Consider the following 6,444-nt stretch of genomic DNA (forward strand, 5'->3'; position numbering starts at 1 on the left):
AGAATCAACATCTCTGTGCAGCCCTACCTAACTGGATATCTGGGGCCCTCATTTTCAAAAGTGACTAGTGGTTTTTGGTGCTTTGGTTTATAGATTATTTATTTATTGTGTCCAACATGAGACACATTGAAGGGGCTGGAAGTTCAAAAAGGGTGGAGCATCCACCCTCTTCAAATTATGTCCCTTTAAGGTGAAAATGTGGGTCATGAAAGATAAGCATTAGAACTTATTTTCTGCAAGATCCAGTTGCAAAGTTGGGACTGAACCTGGATAAGCACTGCTCTTCTCTTGTCTTGATTGCTTCAAAAGCTGGTGACATAAGGCACTTCAGGAAACGTTGGTGGACTGTCTTTCCCAAAACTTTCAGCAACTAATTAGTTCCAAGACTTCCCCAATTCACAATGTTTTGTTTGTGTAGATGCCTCAAAGGGACACAGCTTGTCTCTTTGTCATTAAAACCTTTTGTTTCTTGGTAATTAAAACTTCTGGGAATAAAGTTAAGGAAAGTTCATTTAGTTTGACACTGGTTTTGAAGCTGGGAATTAACCTCTGGTAACTTGCTTCTGTGACAGAAGATTAGACGCTGCTGAAATTTCTTTTCTTTTCTTTTCCAGTGTGCCAACATTGAGATGAGTGGGCTTTTAGGCCAAGATTTCCTAAAATGGCTAATAACTTTGGATACTAGAGTGCCCAGCTTGAGACACCTGATTTTTAAGGACAGACGTCTAGCACTTTCTTAAAAGCAGCCTCCTTTTAAGACATCTCAAGGTGGGCTGCCAGAAATTGGGTCATCCAGAATCTCTAGTCAGTTTCGAAAATCTTTGCCCCTAATGTTGTTGTTTTTTTGGTGACCTCTTTTCTTGTCCAGCTAAAGAAGACTATTCCATAAATCCAGCTCTCCTGTTCCATGCCCCATATATCAAATGCCTTCCAAGACCAATTCAAAGACAGGGTCTAGCATTGGCAGGAGCTGTAGAAATACAGTAAGATTCTGACAGGTCAGCAATGGATCAGATCTTCAGCTGGTGCCAGATCTTCAGCTGGTGTAGATCAATCAAGGCCCAATGATTTGCTTTGAGCTCTGCTGGTTAACAGCAGCTGTGGATTGGATCCACTGACTTTAATGTCAAGTTACACTAGCTGAAGATGTGTCCTATTTATTTCAGTGAGGGGACAACTGATTTTCAGTTGTTGGAAATCTGGCCCATTTACTTTGGTCGAACTATGCCAAGTTATCCCAGTTGAGGCTCTGACTCATTAACCATCTATTGTCCAATATATCCAGTGCACTTTGTGTCTTTGGTGCATTATGAAATCTGTGCCAGAAACATCTGAGTAAATGTACCTATTGATTTATCTGCCTTAAGTTGGGACCTTTTACATCACTTCCTGATTTAGGATGGGACAACATTTAGATGAGGCATCAACAATGAATACCAAAACTGTAGGAAATAGCATGTGTGATGGTGACTCAGTCACTACTTACCCAAATGCCCTGGTGCAGCACTGGGGGGGGGGTTGTGTTTCCGGAGCAGTGTGCATGACTCAGTACGTGCTTTCCCCTCACAGTCATGCTGAGCCCAGTGCCCCAGCATGGTGCTGGGGGATGCCTTGTTGCAAGGAAGGGTGTGGGGTTCAATAGATGATGCTCTCCCCTTGCTGTCAGTGCTGACCCCAATGCCCCAGCGTGGTGCTAGGGGGAATAGTGCTCCAGGGAGCAGAATGGGATGCTCTCACCACCAAAGACAGTGCTGAGTACAGTTCAAGGAAGGGCTGTGTTTTCAGAGTGTTGTTGTCCCAAAGATATTAGCCTATCTGAATTGAATTTAGATGGTGCAGGTATATGGTTCCCTAGGTACTCAGCAGTATGAATTTAAATAACCACCTTCTCTCCCTGTTTGTGATATTCTGTGAATGGAGATGAACACTTCGGATGTAACAAAGGTAGGTATCACTAGGACTCAAGAGGAAAATATAAATAACAAAGGGGCACTTCCTCCCCTCCCACGTATGTATACAGAATCTTGGGAGATAGAAAGATGGGAGACAAACTTGGGATGCACAGACACAGACAGATTTTCATGGGAGTCATAAGCCAAGGTTTCAACCACATTACACCTATGGTATAAGGTAAAACTTTCCAAAATTTGTTTCTTGGCATGCTTTTTTAAAGAGCATTGAAGAGTGAAAGGGAATGAAATGAATAATTCTGTCTCTAACTCCCTCCCTCAGTCCCTCTGTCTATCTATCCCCATGCAGACTCATCTATGTATGTGTGTTTCTGTCTGATTATTCATGTGTGTATAGATACTTTTGGATATCTATGTGCCAATCTAGCTGTAAAAACTGATATTGCATAAAATATGTCTGACACTAACAGAAATGTCAAGTATCAGAGGGGTAGCCATGTTAGTCTGGATCTGTAAAAGCAGCAAAGAATCCTGTGGCACCTTACAGACTAACAGGCGTTTTGGAGCATGAGCTTTCGTGGGTGAATACCCACTTCCTCAGATGCATGCCACGAATGCTCATGCTCCAATATGTTTGTTAGTCTATAAGGTGCCACAGGACTCTTTGCTGCTTTTACTAATAGAAACATATCTTGTCTTTTAGATCTTTCTTTCATTGTGCTAAACTGGGAGGAAGTTATGTGGCCACTATAGGACCCCTTGAGAGGTTGATTGCATTGTTGCTTTTCTGATCCCACCTGGAGAGAGCCTAGCAAAAAGTTTTAGAATGAAGGTTTATATTCAATTGAACTTCATAAATACTAATAATTTTTCTCCAGTTGTGGTTAATAGAATGGAAAAACTTCAATGGAAATTTAAAAATAGAAAATATTTTTTCCAGAAAATCTATATTTTTGAAAATGTCAAGATTTTGTCAACTTTTTAAAGTCTCATAAATTTTTATGAGGTCTGTAACTGGCCAGAAAAACCCTAGAAACAGTTATTTAGTTTGTTTGTATTCTCATTATTATTTTATTTGATTGAAACTTGACATTCTGGCTTTTTCAACTTCCTCTATTCTGCAGACAAAAGCTGAAATGAGAACGAACAATCAGAGCAATGTGGTGATGGAGTTTGTGCTTCTGGGCTTCTCGCTGTCACAGCCCATGGAGTTTCCTGGTTTTCATACTGCTACTGGCCATCTTTGCCTTGATTTTAATGGGGAACATGGCCATCATCATCGTTGTGTATGTGGATCTCCGTCTCCACCCCACCATGTACTTCTTCCTCTGCAACCTCTCCCTCTTGGAGATACTCTTTGTCCTCTCCATCACTCCAAAGACGCTGGAGAACCTGCTTTCCCAGGCCAAAGCTATCTCCTACTGGGGCTGAATCACCCAGTGTTACTTCTCCTTCTTCCTGGGCACTGCGGATTTCATCCTCCTCGCCGTCATGTCCTTCGACCGCTACGTGGCCATCTGTCACCCGCTCCACTACCCTGTCATCATGAGTGGGCATGTTTGTGTCTTCCTTGTCATGGCTTGTTGGTTACTTGGATTTCTCTCCACCCTTTGCCCACTAATTTTGCTGTGCCAGCTTCCTTTCTGTGGCCCCAATGTGATAAACCATTTCTTCTGTGACTATGCCCCACTAGTGAAGCTATCCTGCATCGACACACACTTCCTCCTCATGATCGAGATGTCCTTTCCTCAGTGGTTCTGCTCACATCCTTGTCTTTTACTGCAGTGTCCTACCTTTACATCATCACCACAGTCTTGCACATCCCATCAGCAACAGGCAGGCGTAAAGCCTTTTCCACCTGCACCTCCCACATCACGATAGCCTCTATCTTCTACGGCAGTGCCATCTTCATGTATGCTAGGCCCAGTCAAGGCCACTCCCTGGAACTCCAGAAAGTGGTGGCTGTGTTCACAATCATAGTGAGCCCTTGACTGAATCCTTTCATTTACACCTTAAGGAACGAGAAGGTCAAAGAGGCCCTCAAGGAATACTTGACTAGAAAGAGCTCTATTCTGCAACCAGAGCCTTGATACACATACATCTTCATCTCAATAATGAATTGCTGCTTTTATCCATTGAGTGTCATTGTTATTTAGTAGGGTGGAAGCTTGACTCAGGCTTAGGATTCCTGGGTTCTATTCCTGGACCTGTGGTATGACCTTAGCAGAGTCTGTTTCCCCTCCCACCCTGTTTTCATTTAGGTTAGGATTTTCCAAACATCTAAGTAATTTAAAAGCTCAGGTCTCAACTCCTCAATCAATCCATTGCTTTTGACATCCCCACTCTTAGACTATAAGCTCTCCAGGGCAAGAATTGTCTCCTGTCACCATCGGTTTATACAGTGCCTAGCACAATGGGGTCCCAATCTCTGTTTACAGGCACTCATGTAGCATAAATAAAAAGAGTTCCTGGGGATTTCAAAGGAGTCAGAGGGCAGGTCCAGACTAGAGCTTTAAATCGATTTAAACAGCTTTAAATCGATTTAAAGCTGTAACCGTCCACACTACAGAGTACAGTAAATCGATTTTAAGGGTCCCTAAAATCGATTTCTGTACTCCACCTAAACGAGCGGAGTAACCCTAAAATCGATTTTATAAAATCGATTTTATGCTAGTGTGGACGGAAACAGAAGTTAATGGCCTCCGGGAGGTATCCCATAGTGCACCAGGGAAAGGAACTCTACTGCTGGCCAGGTAAACAGGAAAAGCCCCGGGAACTTTGAAATTTCCGTTCCTGTTTGCCCAGCGTGGAGCTCTCAGCAGCAGAGATAACAATGCAATCTCCTGAGAATAGGAAAAGAGCTCCAGCATGGAACACACAGGAGTTACAGGATCTGATAGCAGTATGGGGAGAAGAGTCAGTGCTTTCAGAACTGAGGTCCAGCAGAAGAAACGAGAAAACCTTTGAAAAGATTTCTAATGCCAGGAGACAGAGAGGACACAGCAGAGACTCGTTGCAGTGCAGGGTGAAAGTGAAGGAGCTCAGACAGGCGTATCAGAAGACCAAAGCAGCAAAGGGCAGGTCAGGATCTGGCCCCAAAACATGCCGCTTCTACAAGGAGCTGAACGCAATATTGGGGAACTGTGCAACGACAACCCCCCCCTTGTCTGTGGATTCAGAGGTGGGGGTAGTGATCTCTGCCACTGCCGAAGATTTAGAGGACAGCGAAGATCACGATGAGGACCAAGAGGAGGACGAAACAGCAGAGAGCACAGAGCATTCAATTCCCCCTAACAGCCAGGATCTTTTCCTAACCCTTACAGAAGTACCCTGCCAGCCCTCTCAAGCCAGTAGCACAGAAAATGATGCTGTGGAATTGTCCTCTGGTGAGTGCACTTTTTTTATTAAAAGCGTAGTCTGAATGAATGCAAGCCTTTTTTAGTGAGTGATTTGCCATGAGTGCTTGCATGCAGTAGCTGGAATTAGAGTTACTGGAACAGTCTGTTAACATGTCTGGGAACAGAGATGACCATTCATTCCTTTCTTCTGTGCTGAGCCAGTAAATGAAAAACCTTTCCTAAAACAATGACCCAGGTGGTGGTTGTTAGAAAGCTGTTCATTCCTACGGGGTGGTGTCCCCTAGCACTTGGCCAGCATGAATCATCCCTATTAACTGCCATGGCAGAGGGGGGATGGGGTTAGGTAGATGGCATTAAAGCTAACTCCAAAGTGCAGCACAGATGATTGTGGGAGGGAACTTGTATTTCCCTGTGCTGCACCTTTTCCATGGCTTAAGAAAAGAAACCAGTGTTTTTCCTTAAAGCGCTTTGCCTCACTACTGTTCATGCTACCTGATAATAGCAGGGGGTGCAGGGTACTACAAGCCACTGCACGGTTCACTACCAAATAACTTACCATTGTCTCCGGACACAGTCTGTGTGCTCCCCTGACCTGCGGCTGAGCTGAAATCTCAGTCTTCAGCCACAAGCAATAAGTATTAAAAGAATCCTAAGGCGACCTTGTGGTAAAGTTACATGCTCAAGGTACGGTGAATAGCGCAGTTCACTGAGAAAGACTGTATCCATTGTTCTATGAAATGTCTCTTATGATTCTTCTATCACTCTTTCCACCCCCACCGCCCCCACACAGCTGCACATTTCTCCAGCCTCCCTCTCCCTTCTCCTGTCCGACGGGGAGGTCACATAAGAAGGCTAAGAAAAAAGAGGACGCGTGAGGAGATGTTCACAGAAATTATGGCAGTAACCCGTACTGAGAGAGCTCAGCAGGGGGACTGGAAACAATTGGTCGCAAAGTACAGGGAGGCTGCCAGTCAATGCGAAGACAGGAGGGATGCTAAAAATGATTTCAGGTGGCAGGAAGATCAGCGCTGGCGGGCAGCAACGCTGGATCTTCTTCGTGATCAGACCGACATACTCCGCGATATGCTGGAAGAGCTGCGTGGTCTCAGGTTGCCTCTGCAGCCCATGTATAACCTCCCTCAGTACTCACCCTGTCCCACACCTTCCAGAACCAG

At 44.5% G+C, this 6,444-nt stretch overlaps 1 pseudogene; it reads left to right on the forward strand.

Moving 5' to 3' along the window:
* Positions 1-3,046: 3,046 nt before the first annotated feature.
* LOC115642822 lies at positions 3,047-4,000 on the forward strand (annotated as a pseudogene).
* The last annotated feature ends 2,444 nt before the right edge of the window (positions 4,001-6,444 follow it).

The sequence above is a fragment of the Gopherus evgoodei genome, unplaced genomic scaffold (genome assembly GCF_007399415.2).
Source record: "Gopherus evgoodei ecotype Sinaloan lineage unplaced genomic scaffold, rGopEvg1_v1.p scaffold_46_arrow_ctg1, whole genome shotgun sequence".
Classification (NCBI taxonomy): domain Eukaryota; kingdom Metazoa; phylum Chordata; order Testudines; family Testudinidae; genus Gopherus; species Gopherus evgoodei.